This window comes from Bombus terrestris, chromosome 7, assembly GCF_910591885.1.
Source record: "Bombus terrestris chromosome 7, iyBomTerr1.2, whole genome shotgun sequence".
NCBI classification, from domain to species: Eukaryota; Metazoa; Arthropoda; class Insecta; order Hymenoptera; family Apidae; genus Bombus; species Bombus terrestris.
In genome coordinates, this window is record NC_063275.1 from 25,167,697 (window position 1) to 25,182,805 (window position 15,109).

Here is a 15,109-nt window from a genome sequence, read left to right on the forward strand (position 1 = left end):
TCGTTTCTACTTTGTTCCGATGTTGGCGAAACAACTCGTTCCACGGAATACACCAAATCTTTCTTTCGTTTCAGCCGGCGTGCTCCGAAACTGCGATTAACTACTCTTCTTTCCGAGTCTCCTCGCTGTTTCTCCACGGTGGTCGTTCGAACCGAACGATGCGAGCCGCGCGTTCAACCGTACATTCCGCGTACAATCCGCCAATTTTCAACAAGTCGACCAATTAAAACGAATTCGTCGGATTACGGAGTGCGGCGTCTGTCTGCAAAGAGAATTAATCCGGACAAGATGGGTCGTAATTCCGTGAAAGCGGCGCGTCCCTCGGAGACGAGGAAACGCGGCCACGCGAGTATGTGGACCAGGACGAGAGGAGACGCAGCGGGGTTAGCTGAGTCGTAAAGCTGCGCGTATCCGGTCCCCAGTGCACACGAACGTCCTTCCAGCGTGTAGCTACATCGGATTACGAGTGGAGTTCCGATGCGTTCGGTGTCAGGATTTGTTGAAGTCTCGCCAACACACGGATTCGGCCGAGGGGTTGTAATACGGCGCGCATATCGCAGGTTTCACGGGTCGGCTGTCAAACCATAGCCCAGGGGTTTCCTTTATCCCGTTCCCTATTTCTCTCGGTGGTCACCGTTATTACGTCCGTTGGGCAGACACGGCTGCAGTTTCGATTCTACGACGACCGTGTCGCGGTTCGTCGTCCTTTCTTTGCGGTTTCTCGCACTCTCCTACCTACGCGGTCGGTTGGTTAAGGATCATCGGACTGTCCAGGCTTTCCGTATCGCGTCTCTGTTTCAGGCCGTCGCTTCCAAGCAAATGGCAACGAGACTTTAAATAAGACGTTCGCGCCAACTCGTGCACGCTTCGTTTCGTGGCCATTTTTTTTTCATAGGCCGACAACCTGTTTCGCACGATAGAATTACGAGGAACGGACAAATATATCAGCGGTACTGCGCTTATCCAGATGCGATTGTTCCAACGTACAGACGCGTCTCAAAGACGTTCAACTATTATATTTATCGTTTCTTCGTTTCGGTAGACAACGAAAGCAGTGATTCTCGCGTTTCTTCTTGCGCGACGCGCAATCCTTGCTCTCTCGCAGTTCGGGCACGAGACATTATCGTTTTTTTTTTTAGTTTTCTAGTGGACGTCGATGCGTTCGAAACGCATCTCGCGAGCCAGCAAGCGTCGAAGTTGATCGAACACGATGCACGTTGCAACCATCGACCAAATTTGCTGAAACGTTAATATCGGTTCCGGAAGCGTGGTTTTCGTCGTTCGAAAGGAGTTAAAGTGGCGCGAAATCGCGACCATTTAAAGAGACGTCAGCAGGATAACGTTTCAACAGCAAGTTCCACTTTCTACCGGAAACCGAAACCGAAACCGAAAGCGAAAGCGAAAGCGAAACTGAAACCGAACTTGCTTACCGATCCGGTGGCAAAAGTGTACGGAGAGAAACGGAACGTGACGTTTCGAAACGTTTTCCGGAAATACAAAGTTACAAAGAGACGCCAGTTTACGTCTCTTATAATCTTCCTGTTGCTGCAATAATCCTGCTTGTTGCATTTATCGAACACGAGTCAGCCATTTTTAAAGCTAGCCGTCGATAATTCGCGCGCGATACAACCGCGACTAACGGATATCTCTGCTGCCGCGTACTGTCTGCTTTTCAAACAGTTTCGCCGTGCACAGTGTCACCGCGTTTCGCCCGGAAACCAACGAACGCATCGTCGTCGGCTAATTTTCATATCGTGCTCGTGATAATTAAGCCGGTGCGCGACGCGCCACCCTCGCGAGTCGACGATTTTCAAGGAGACCGCTCTAGTCCGTGGCAACCGAGCCGGGAAACGTCAACCAGCTGTAACTAGCGAGCATCGTTACAAACAAATTAACCAGCCAGCTCTGCCCTCTTTCGTACCGTGTTTCCTCCTTTCTTCTCTTTCCCCTCCTTTCGTACGCTTCGCAAGCGTCGCCGCGCAACGATATTCGTCGCGTTCGCGAATACGAACGCTCCTACGAACCAGTTGTTCCAACGTCTTTCGTTTTTTTTCCCCATTTTCTTTTCCACGCAATTTTTCATCGATCAACTCGCTTTATATGCAGATGTAAACAAACTAGCGGCAGCCAATTACCTTTAATACGAAAAGGTAAATTGAAAATGCAGATAAAAGCTCGCGGCGTTAGAAATCGTGACCAGGCAATACCGGGTCTACGCGTTCGTTTAAAAAACGTCAGCAACTTTTCGATCCTTTTTTCTTTCTTTTTCTTTTTTCTTTCATTCTGAAAAGCATCGCGTTGATAGGTTGCGCGCCACCTAAGATCAAAATCGAAAGATCGATGACGATACGAGTACGCGTAAATTAAACGAAACATTTACGTTATAAAATAAGCAAGCATTTGCTTAAAATCACGCTTTTTCCACGTTTATTTCACTTTCGAAGAATAGAAATTTCAAATCGCCGAACTTGTTGCGTTGTCAAGAGTCATCGGGCCGTACGCCGCGAGTAGAGAAATTTCTTTTTTTCCTGGCATTTTTTCATCGCGATAAACTCGCAACATTGCGTATCCGGTGAGCGATTACGGTTAAAAAAATTGACCTTACCGAAGGTTTTCTCGTATTTTTCCCGGGAAACAAATACGCGGTGTCGGGCGTTTCATAGGTCGGTGGAAATTCGCCCGTTTATTTCGATCGCAATGGAGGTTTCATCGACGCCAAAAGCAGCATCGACGAATACGAATACGCTTTTTTCTCCTTGTTTTTGCCCTGCCATGTTAATACTTGCACTGCATCGAAAGTTTATGAGAGCGTTAAAAAATAGCGAACGGCGTGCATGTACGCCGTCGGCTTTCCCAAACTTTCCAAAGCGTACGAATTGCGAACAGTAGCTGGAAACCAGAGCTGTCCGTACGTATATTTTTGAAATAGCTTACTCGACTGCCTCGTTCGATGTTTGTCGTGGAAATTTATCCTGATATTCCTCGCCAATCCCCCTCTCTCCTTTCTTCCTTCCTGTTTTCCTCCTATTTATAAAGCGTAAACACGCGATAGGTACACCTTTGTTTGCCGCGTTTTATAAACATTCTCGAGATCGGAGAAATTACTTTTCCGTTTCTCCGTTTGTCAACGTCGCGAGCAAAGTTTACGCTGCGTCAGCTTCTTTTCCTCGCGTTCCGGTTCGGCGGAATCGCCACTCCCTTGCTCTGCACGCGTTTCCTTCGAAACCGTTTTTCATCGCCGAGCATCGACAAAGTCTCGCGGCATCGTTGATTTTATCGTTAATAAGCTGGCGATACCGAGGCTGCGACGGCTTTATAGGCCGGTATTTATTCACCGTCTGTCTAACGTTGCATTATTCAGTGGAATTTTCGCCATTTTCGGCCATTGCTTTTCTTACTGCCGTTCCATTTACTCTGCGGATTTAAGAACAAGCGAGAAGCACTCGGATCTTTCCTTTCTGCCGGGATTATGCTTTTTCCTCTCCATTTTTACGTTGTTTCTTTCGAGCTTGGCTGCTCGATCATAGTTGCGCGAGGGAAACCTTTTTCTCCATACGGTGTGGAGACACACACAAATCCACGCTTTCTACCGGACGTTAGAAAATTTAAGGCCATCGATCGTTCAACGTTTACAAGATAGCTTTTTTCCTACGCTGACGCTGACGCAACGTATCGAGGTTGCCGTTCGATCGCCGCCGGAGCAGTTGATAAAATTGCGATTGTCGCAGGATCGAAAAGATGTCCGCGGTCTTGCGCGTATTTACCAAGCGAACAAGCTTTCAGCCCTTTCCGTGTTTCCTTTCCGTTCCGAGTCGGCCAAATCGATCAAACGACGCGACTACAAATCTGCGAATAATTTAATAATAAACAACGAATAATAAATAACCAGGAATTCGACAAAGCGGTCTCGTCACGCTCGTAATTTAGGCATTGTGCGCGAAACGGCGACGAATTAACTCGCTCGCCGGTGGCGGCTGCGCGTCAAATGCAAAACGCGCTCGACGACCCTCGCTCGTGCTTTCTCGGCCCCCTCGTGTATATATTCTTCGCGAACGGGCGTCATCCTCTTCGGGCGTAGACACGTTTACGCCACTCCTTCCAGATGCTGGTTAACTCTCCGCGCGGAAATAGTCCCTCGAACTTTTCGAACGAGGGTGATGCTGCCCGGTACAAGCGGATCATAGAAGGAAATCTTGGTGACGATAGCACGTTGCTCGATAGCATCTTTCCTCGATAATTTGTTCTACGATGAGAAACGTAGTCTCAACTTAATGGATCTTAGAGCAAGGACGAGTAACGACGTTTTGGTTTAACAAGTGATATTCGATACAACGAACCGATTACGATATCGTCGTACGTCTTATTATCATACTCGATACTCGTACATACTCGTACGACTTCTCGACTAACTCTGTACGACTTCCAACTGACACTGTCTCTAGCATCCCTTTGTCTTTTTTCGTCCCACCACGCATGTGTTCCGCAAACACCCGTGGCCAGGGTCACGTAGAGGCCTTTTCCACGAAACTATTCGCTTGAAAGGACCGACGACGCCTCGGCTCTCGCGACATTGTTTATGGTTCGACCGATATCGTAGGCCATTTTGTCCACGATACTACAGATACTACAGTAAATAATCGATAATCGAGGGCAAATTGCCAAGGAAACTACGGAATGACGAGAGATTTAACTAAAATTTTCTATCGCTCGTTCGATCGCGGTTTTCAACGACGAACGCGGGGAATACGAGGAGAGCGATTCGATGCTTTCGAAATACGTTGGAAAACTCGACGTTTCCAACAGTTTCGTCGTATACGCATGGTCGGCGCTCGGTCTTTATTTGCGAATTACACGGAAAAATATGCCGTAGCTCGGCCCGAGCGAACCTACCCTTATCGGTGTAAACATAAAAAATGCCACGGCGGTGAGCGGATTAATATTAGATACTGCTACCTCCATCGAGCTTGAGAACCGAGGCCTACTTTCACCGCATCGGTTGTACGTATGCGCAGGAAAAAGTTGTTTAAAACGTCGAGCTTTAGCGATATATTTGAAAAGCATGAAAATCGCAAGTGCCTTTTTCTCGATATTCAACCGATATACGAGAAAAGTTTCGCATTGTTGCGATAACAGGATACGTTAATAGCCAATAGTCATGCTTATGTTGCATTTACGCTGCTTTGTAAAACGCATTGCCGCGGTTTACCAACGTAAAAATCGTCGTTTGGCCGTTTCAAGCCCGTCTCTGCGAATAAAATACTAGATCGGCGAATCAGCGCGCAAGGAAAAAGAGAATTAATGTCGCGGAAAGGTTCCGTCGTTAAACGGATGCGCTCGAGTTTATCAGGAGAGGAGAGACGTCGGCGAGAGAGAGAGAGGAAAGCTTTCGGTGGCTGGATAATAGATAGGTGTTTGCTTCGTCGACGTTCGGAGACGCGAGTTCGAATGGGCGGTGATTCTCGCGAGAGCAAGCTTCCAACGTATTAAAGGGCTTTCGAGAGATCGATTCATAACGCACGGTCGTTGGCGCGTCGTTCGATCCGCGTTCCAGCGATACCGAACCTTTTCGCTCATTCTCTCGCGTTGATTCCGCGGCTAAGGGCGAACGATCGGTCGGGCACGTTTCGCCGAACGTCGCGTCTTGTTTTCGGCGCTCTGCGTATCGACAGATTCGACAGGGCACGGTTGCTCGCGTTCACGGTGAAACGCTAGAAAAAAGCGGCCGATCGACGATCACTCGATCGAAAGCTGTCTGCGCGATGGCCGAATATTTACAGGTGGTGTTTGTTGCGCTGAAACGCGGCTCGCGCAGTTTTTAGAAGATTTTCAAGTTGCTTCGATAAACGTACGTTATTTGTCGAACTTGTCTGTTTATTCGTTTACACGTTCTCGTTTTTCCAGCGGTGATAATCGCAAGACGTTTTCTAGGATCGTTGGTAACAAAAGCGGGCGGCGAAACGTTTCCACCGAGCGAGAAGATATCGCTCGCGAGAGAAAGTGTCAGCGGTATTTGTAACGCCTCGTATCGCAACAGATGCACGTATCCCGCGGCTCTTTGAAAATTATTCCGTTCAAGAACGGGACAATAACGTATAAACAGATTGCCCGCGAGACGTACGTCCCGCATGATATTCGAATATCCTACCTATGACATCCGTGTGATCTTCCGCCAGACTGATCCTTCTGTGCGAGACTTTGATACGTCTCGCAGTACGACGACGTGCGTGTAACTATCGAATTTCTGTCCGTTTCACACGTTCGTGCGTGAAAGGAGCGTGAAAACGGAACGAGAACCGTCCATTTCCATCTATCGATCGACTGAAAATTGGTGAAAGTCGGTGTACGAAATCCGTTGCGCGCCTGTTGCGAAGCTAGTTTCAATTTCATTCGCTCGATCGCTTAATTACCAGTCCCTATTCTTCCTTCCATCGTGTTCCTTCCCACTTTGCAAAACGCACACACGCGTTGATTTCCATCAGAGCAAAAGAAGACAGACACCTACTTACCCTCGTATTGGTAATTGCAGCTCTCGTTGTTACACGTATTTAGTCGGTTGGACGTCGATACGATCGTCGTCGATCGAATATCGAGCGCCGAAAGGGACGAGCTGCTCCCTCGTTCCTTTATCTCGCGTTTCAAGTAGATATCGATATCGCGATACCGTCTCTTCTCTCGTTCGTTCCAGCCTGTATATATCATAACGCGCGTTCACCGCTCTCCATATACATATTCAGAATAAAGAGATCCTTGTCTTGCGATTTCGTATTAGCTTTTATCGATCAAACGAGCAAGAAGGTACTTGGCTTAAGGCGACTGATGGCGAAATCTTTGTCAAAAGTTTCGCGAGTGTATTTCCAGAGATACGTTGTTGTTATCCGTGTTCCCGAGAATCTGAAACGTACGGGCAAATTCTCGACGTTAGCTATCTCGCGAAACTACATTGCGAAACAAGTAGATCTCTCCGATTAGCGCGGCAAGATCAGCTTTCGCTATCGACGATACGGCTCATCCTGTTTTCAGCGTCTACACGCGTGTCGGGCAAGATATCTTCGCAGTCTTTCGTTGCCTCGTTTCCTCGATACAGCGTCTGCCAATCCGGAGCACGCGTTATTCCACGCGTCTATTTTTCTTTTCGCCCCGGATACCCTCAAAAGCTTACGTGCCGGAATCTTTTCATTTCTTCTAGCAACGCCGCGTTCCTATTTGTTTCTAAGTTACAAGAGAATAGTTTTTTCCACTTTAAAACGTTCGACGTCGATCTGTTTCACCGAACGAAACTGGAAACAAAAAAAAAAAAAAAAAAAAGAAAAAGAAACTGAAATTTCAGTCCGTTTTCGAAGAATTGCGAGAATTCGGCGAATTTATAGGTTCGTTATTTACGTTTAAAAGTTAGTTGAAACCGCAGCGACCGCGATGTAATTGGACGAGGGAAGGAAGGTACGGTGCGCAATTTTAATTTAAATTCGGAGAGGATGTTATTTAAGTGGGCAGCTCGTACGTCAGACGAGAACGATAGTCGAGGTAGACCGCTTGGAAAGGCCCGAGTGGGCTCCGCCTGGGTCGCGCTCCCCTCGCGGCCCATTTATCGAACGTAACGACCGTTCGTGCAACGTCACTGCCAAAGACAAAGTTCACCGTTGTAAGCGGTTATCCGTGCGGAGAAAAGCAAGAAAACTTTCGACGAAAGTTGGCCTATTTTTTGCCGGTTCGCCGACGAAAAGTCGTTAAGCCGTCAGATGCACTTTCTCGGTCCGCCTCGGGAGCCATTGCGGCTTCAACAGCTGCTCGACGCGGTCTAATTTGTCCGGACGACGTCGTGTTCGCGATTACATCGCCGGACAACGTTCGACGAGACGAAACTCGCCAGATTACCTGCACGCTCGTCGGAGGCGTAAGAAGATCAGCGAAAAGTTGCGCTCGCGAACGGAAAATCGAGAACGCTCGATCGAGAATTTCACTGGTCCGACCGGTCCAACTACGAACGATCAGGTGGACAAACGTTTCCGTTTGCGTCCTTGTACGTATAGACATTGACGCGATCGTGATTTGTTTGCCATTGTTCCTCCCGTCTAACAAGATCGATACGTAGCACCTGTCGCTGGCGGTCTATCGACGTGCCAAGATATACCAATCACGAGCACACGGATACGATTAAGTTCGTAGCGAGGAGGTTGCCGCTTGCTCGGACGGAATTGCGGCTACCGCCGATGGATTCTCACCGTCGTCGACGATCTCGTTGGCAGCTTTTCGTTTTGTCTTTCCCCGCCGCATTTCATTGGAAACGACTAACAACGAACAGCTGAAAGCCGCCACGTTTCGTCCGAGTTTAGCTACGATCGTTCCAGCACGACGTGACAAATTTCCAACACTTTGCTCGAGCGCGTCGCAGCTAGGAACGAACGTTTTGCAAAAAGACTTTATCCGTCCAATGTTCAGCGTATCGTACCGTCTTCTCTCAGATGCGAGCGGCGTCGACCCTCTGGGTGTCGAGCTCGTAACCGTTTGCAAGTTTCTTTTTATCGGCACGCCGCGCCGCACTCGCAGAAATAATATCGTTTCGTCAAGCTTTTGTCGTTCGACGCGTTCAGCGAGCATCCGCAAGTTTACCGAACGGATACGTAAATTATCGTCCGGTTCAGCGTTTCTTTTTCTTCTTCTTCTCTCCCCCCCCCCCTCGTGGAAACCGACGCATTTTTGCGTCACTCGTTCGCGAATGCCTGCCGAGTGGAAGCTCTTTTTTCCTACGGTATATTTCGTAACGTTGTAAAACTAGTCCTCGAAATTTGTAACGTCCCGCGGGAGCCGTTGCGCAGATTTCTTTGTAACGGCTAAATTTAGAGTAAAATGTTTCAACGTCGCTTTTATATCTACTTTGTTGAGCATATATTAAGCATAAAACGATGTATTTAGCACCTCCGTGAGTGCTTTAAAAAGATAGGTTGAAAAATAAAAGGTATCTAAATAAATAAAAAAGAAATAAAAAAAAGAGAGAGAAAAAAGGGAGAAAGGAAGGAGATGGAAGGGGACAAGAGAGTTAATAACTCAAACGCGTCGACGAGTGCGCGAGGTACCGTTTAAAAAACGAAAAAAAAGAAAAAAAACATAGCAGATTATACGACGTTAAATCACTCGGGGCGAAGCAATCTCTTCGAAATACGGCGTTACCTCGGTTTTGCCACTCGGGCAACTCCCGCCCTAACAACTTACTTAATATTCGAGCAGCGTCGATTAAAAGCTGCTTCGCGTAATTCACCGTTAATCCGTCTAGCAGCACGTTTGATCGTCGTTCCGGCAAACGGAGCCTGCGACGCCTTGACCGAAAATATCTTTGAATCAAGACCGTTTTTCGACGTTGATTAATCTATTTCTCGCTAGTCGATTAGGAAAATTAATCGCTCTGCGCGATGGGCTTGCCTCGAAGAACTCGAAGCTTTTCTTAGGCTTGCAACGATCTTCCGGGTGAATTGATCGGCCCCGTTACACATATCTCGCTCTGTTGCGCTGTTAAACGTTCAACTTGCAATTTCGATTTTTCGCTTAGCTGTTCCAGTTCCACCGCGTTTCGTAAATCACAGCTATCGTATACGATGCAGCGAATATGAAACGAAGAAGGTCGGAGCGTACCTGTCTAGCCACCTTCGTTTCGATTCTTCGTTTCGATGCCGCCGTATTAGGTGTAATCTTTCGAAAATATGGACGCGGCCGAGTTTGTAAATTTTGCGCGCCAAGTTTCGATAGGTCAGGAATAAAGTCCGACGTTTCGTTGAAAGTTTCCGCGATGAGGAACGGATCGCCCGAACCTCGTCCAACTATCATCCCCGGCCACCGTCCAATCTTCTCGCGTAATTTCCAATAACGTTCAGACTTGCAACCCCTTTATCGAGAGAAACTCGTCGAACGAGGTGTTTTATCGGTATTTCGCTTTAATTAACTTTTTTAACTCTATCGATAAACGTTCGAAACATCAACGAACGCATACGCGCGAAAGCCGTACTACGTCGTGCAAGAATCGGATCTTTTCGTCGGAAATAAAACCAGTCGCTTTCTAAATCGTTTAACGGATGGATTCCTTCCTACAACCGCGAATGTCAGCGTTTCGTTTATAACGTAATATCAACGCGGAAACATCGCGGCAAACTCGTATTTTCTTTACGTTTATAACCACCTTTGTCTTTTTTCCCTTCTTCTCGCCTCTTCTCCTTTAAAACAACCCTTTCGAGCGACTCGCTGTCTCGCGGTAGTTACGTCGTGGCTTGGTCGGACGTCGTAACGTCGTGACGTCGTGACGGGCGAATAAAACCGTCGCCGTCGCGCTCTCACCTTTTAGTCGCACTTTTTGCATAAACGCTCCCTCGACGTGACGTTTTCGTCGCGAAACAACACGCTGGAATATGCGTTGAAACCGAGCCGCTGATCAAGCTCGATGACCGAGCAAAAATTCCGATCAATGTCAAACGTCTCAATTCCGTCGACGTAACAGCGTTGAAAGCGAGTGAACTTTATCACTAGGACCGTGACGATTGCGGTATAGACGAACGCAGTCCGCTATAGGGATAATTCGCAGGATCGATGAATGGTCGGTCGTCGTTGCTTCCTAGCGATTAAGAAAGGGGAGAAGTTAATTTTGTTATTTACGTCGGGTGTCGTGGGGCGGGCTCTGTGACTCGAGACACCGGCCAGCTGTTAATCACGGTCTACATAGAACCGTACTTTAATTACCGTAGTTAACGTCGTAATATCTTGGGAACTGCGGCTGAAACGGAGCAAGAGGAAGCTAGGGGGCTGTAAGCGCGCGTGTTCAACGGAAAGTTCGTAATAACGAAACATGGTCCGAGACTTTGATTCTTCGTTTGGTCGCCGAGCTTGGAAGACGATCGCCGCGATACGCGATTCGTCCATGTCCATCGAACTTTATCGACGAGGAAGCCAAGTTTAACGGTAAAGTTTAATTTCGCGCAGCGAGTGTAAGACCCGATTGGCCAAAGAAAATACAACTACAGCCGAAGAAGTGGTAATTAAAGCGGAGGAAGGAAACCTGGCCGAGATAATTGGATCGTCTACCATCGAATCGGGAATAACGCGTTAACGTTAGAAGCTTGTAAACGGTAGCGAGAATCAAGAGGGCGGCGTCGGTTTCCTCGAAATTCGAAATTTCGCGTCGTATTTTTTACTCCGGCAAAATTAAGCGGCTACGAGTCATCGTCGGCAGCAACAACACGGTTACTCGATATCCGTGGCAAAGTCTGACCGTCGCTCGATCTCGGTTCAGAAGCAATCCGCTGTTCTTCCGTATACTCGGTCCGCTACGTTCTTGCCTCTGCGCGCGCCCTGCTTGTCAGATCCAGCCTCGCATTAATCACTCGCTCCACTCGCTCAAACCGGAGAACCCTTCTATCTTAAATCCTCTCTGCGGCATTCACCGGTGGAATTCTTACGCGAAAGGATTTCCGGAAGCGACGGGTTTGCACCGGGCTGTGTATTTTCCAAGGGGTGACGACAACTCGGTAACGAAAGGGCGTGCGACGGTAGGCCGTGATAAAGAACGCTGTCACCGGACGGCAATCGAAGACAAAAGGGGAACACGGTGCGCGGTTCGTAGCGGCGCGGCGTGGCGCAGCAGTGAAAAAGGGGGCCGTGAATCTCCGTCGCTTTCGGCTCTGCAATTATTTTTTACCGGCCTGGTATAAAAGGGAGGTGGCGACCGAACGAGGAGAGGGGTGAATCGCTCGGGATGAAACAAAAGGGATCAGCGCGAGGTGCTCTTTATTTCCGGCGACGGGTTGCCGCGTTATTATCGGAATGGGGCGGCAGCGAACGGAGACACGGATCGACTGGAGCTGGGAACGACGGGGCAGGAGGGGTTAACCGGCTGAGAAGGGAATTAGGGACAGCGGCGAGAAGGGAGCGGGTGGCGCGAGGCAGGCCTCGGTGAAGAACTAGAAAGAACGGTGCAGAGTTATGCCGAGAACGCGGCGAAGAAGAGAGGAGAGGCCCGATTAAATAAGAGAAAGCGTGACAAGCGAAGGAGAAAAATGAAGCGGGCGGGAAACGGAGGAAGGTGGGCTGAGAAACAGGCTAGAGGCAGAGATACGAGGGAACAAATGGAACGGCGAAGAATGGAGGAAAAGCATGGAAAGGGGTAAGAGCGGGATGAAAGAGGAAACGTAGGAAAAGGGCGGATCGTGTACGATATAATAAAATCGGGGTCAGGCCGGTAGAGGGATGGGGCAGGAGCGGATGAAATTATGGAAACGACGACAAATAGGGAAGAAACTATCTGTCCACTTTTAATCGTTGTTCGCATATATCGTAGTCGCCTTTGTTCGGTTCGGTTGGCGCGAAAGAAACGAAAACCGAAGAAACGGAGGGACGACCCGGGGCAATCGATACGTCCAGGTACGCGGAAGCGGGCTGCTGGTGTTTAACGCGTTGTAATCGTTGTATCGGCTGATTCTATTATATGTATGGAAAACCGCGGTGAAGAAAAACGGCCGACGGAGACGCGACATAACAGGCCATAACAGGAGGATAAGGAGGAGGCAGAAACATCCCGTTGTGAAAAATTTGCGTTTATGCGAACGATACCTACTACTTTTCTCCTCTCTGTCCATGGTTGGCGTCTCTTCGAAGATGGAAATCTTCTCCGAGATCGGAATAGGTCGGGGTTAGGTTACGCTCGTAGAAATTCGTATCTAAGAAACCGTGTTATACGCTCAGCTGGTCAGATATTTTCTTCACGATCCTGGAAAATCGACTCGCGTCAACGATAAGATCCGAGTCCTTGCGAATCGTTTCTCCCGGCACCGCGAAATTTCGCGCAAACGAAATTCCGTCGTGTTGCCCGCAGAGCTAATAAAATACGACGAATCGTACGACGTTTCTACAAATTCCTCCACTTTACCGCGAAAATTCGCTTGGAAATGTGCAAAAGGAGGACGTCGTCGGGCGGCTAAATTCATCTCAATATCCGATACTCGTCCGCAACTTCGCCGCGAAATCTTGCACCGTCGATTCCCTCCCGTTTTTAATCACCGGCGCGTTTTCTTCACCGATACCGGATATCGATCTTGGTATTTTGGCGGAGAAACGAAGTCGAGAGACGTATCTCGCATGGACGCGCACAGGTTGCTCCCAATTGGATGCAGCCGTACGTCGCCTGGTCCGGCTTCGTTAAAAGCTTCTCGCTAGCAATCGCATGGTTAATTAGAAGTGCGAGCGCAGTGGCGACGAACGAAAAACGAGCTTTTTAAAAAGGCAAGCTTCGACGCACACCCACCGATAAAACAGCGATAAAATTAGGATCGCGTAAATCGGCCGGTAGAGAGAGAGAGAGAGAGAGAGAGAGAGAAACGGAGGGAGAGCGACCAGCTTTTCCGATTCCCGACCGATAGAAAACGCTTCTAGGTGAACAGTAACTTAACGAACGAAATACCACGATCGTCTCGACATCGCCCCTTCTATACGACTCGGAAACCCCGATCTTTCGACGAATCGTTGCTAATCGCGATATTCCGTCAACGAGAGGCAACCGGATCGTTGTCCGACTCGTCCATCTGTCGCTGCTTCCGCAAACTTATTGTCCTTACACCTTTGCCTCGTGTCTCGTTTACGAGCCGTCCCCGTCTCGTCGCATTTACGGCGATTTCAATGCGGCCGATAGCTGCAACGTGGTTGGACAAGTTGGTCCGCGCAAACGATTTCCATCGTTAATGTTATTAGAAACATCGAAATTTCCAGTTTCTCGTTCCAGCCTGGCTCTTCCTTCCGCGAATCCTAATACCGCGACGATATCGCGGAACGATATTCGATACGAGGATGGTTAACGGCAGCGAGCCGCGTTAAAATCGCCAACCTTCCCGTGCCTATGCTGGTTCGACGCAAAACCGAGAACGCAAAACCGCCGACACGTTTATTTATGAACTTTACTCGAGAGAGCGTTGCTGTATCGGTGCGCATGACGTGGGCGAATCGTTTGACTCGGGGAGTGGCGTCGCGTCGCGTCCTCCGATACAACTCCGTGGCATATGCCGAGTTCGAACCGGAAGCTAGCTTCCTGTAAACTGGCTGCCGATTTTAAACGATTTGCAGGATAATCCGTTTGTCGTTTAACGTCAAAGCCGGATAATATCGGTCGCTCGTAGATATAGGCTTCGATGTTCCCCGAACCGTATTCGAGGATGCATCATGGCAGATTCTGGAGGGGAGCCACGTTCTCGTGAAAAGTCTCGACAGAAGCCTGGATCGATCCGCCACTCTATTCCGAAGTTTCAAGTCCTTTGTCTCGTTCCCATTGCCAAAGTAGACGGAGCAGAGTTAGTTGTCGGAGCACGCCGAGTCGAAAGAGTCCGATGCACAAAGGTTGGAGGAAATTACGGAGAAAGACGTATGCGCGATAGGTTTGAAAGGCGACGCGCGATCCAAGAACGAGGCTCGTTAAAAACGTTAAAAGGCCAGATACGGAATACGGATCTCTGGTCGTAACTGTCGGCGGAGTATAGATCGACAGAGGCGCTCCGACTTTGCAACAATTTTTATCATCGTCGACGGATAGTCTTCGAACCGAGAAAAGCACGGAGAAAGAACGCGACGCGGAGAAAGGGAGCGTAAGTTTGATTTAGAAGCGCGGTGGCGACGCGAGAGGACGAGCAAAACGTGGAACGTTGGATAGGGGGAGGTTCCTCGGCTCGAAAGTCCTGTCCTCGGCGAAACTCCATGGAAACGTGGAACTTTTTGTCGAGAAGCTTCGCCCCGGGGAAGCGAGATTGCCCTTTCAGAACGAGAATGTTCCTCCCTCGCATACGCGACCACCGCAACTTCCTTTCGGATCGTTATCGAAGCTGCTTGGAAATCGTTTCCGCTCGTCGTTGCGATCCTTCCAAAAACGTCACGCGTGCCGAACTTGCCCACTTTTCTAAATCTTCTAGTCGCGATGCTGCCGTCGGATAGCGTAGATAACGCAGGAATTGGAAAACGAAGGCGCACAACGAGTCGTGACAAACGAGGTTTCGCCTGTTCCGCGGTCGGGGGAGCCGGTAGATGAGTCCCAGGGCGCCGGTACGAACCGGTAGCGGAGAAAAGTCGGAAATGGATTCCTCGGGGGTGCGCAAAT

At 48.9% G+C, this 15,109-nt stretch overlaps 1 protein-coding gene across 4 annotated transcripts in view; it reads left to right on the top strand.

The window, feature by feature from the left end:
* Window positions 1-15,109, top strand: part of LOC100646345 (leucine-rich repeat-containing protein 24) — a 145,443-nt gene that overhangs the window by 62,964 nt on the left and 67,370 nt on the right. The window lies entirely within an intron of this gene.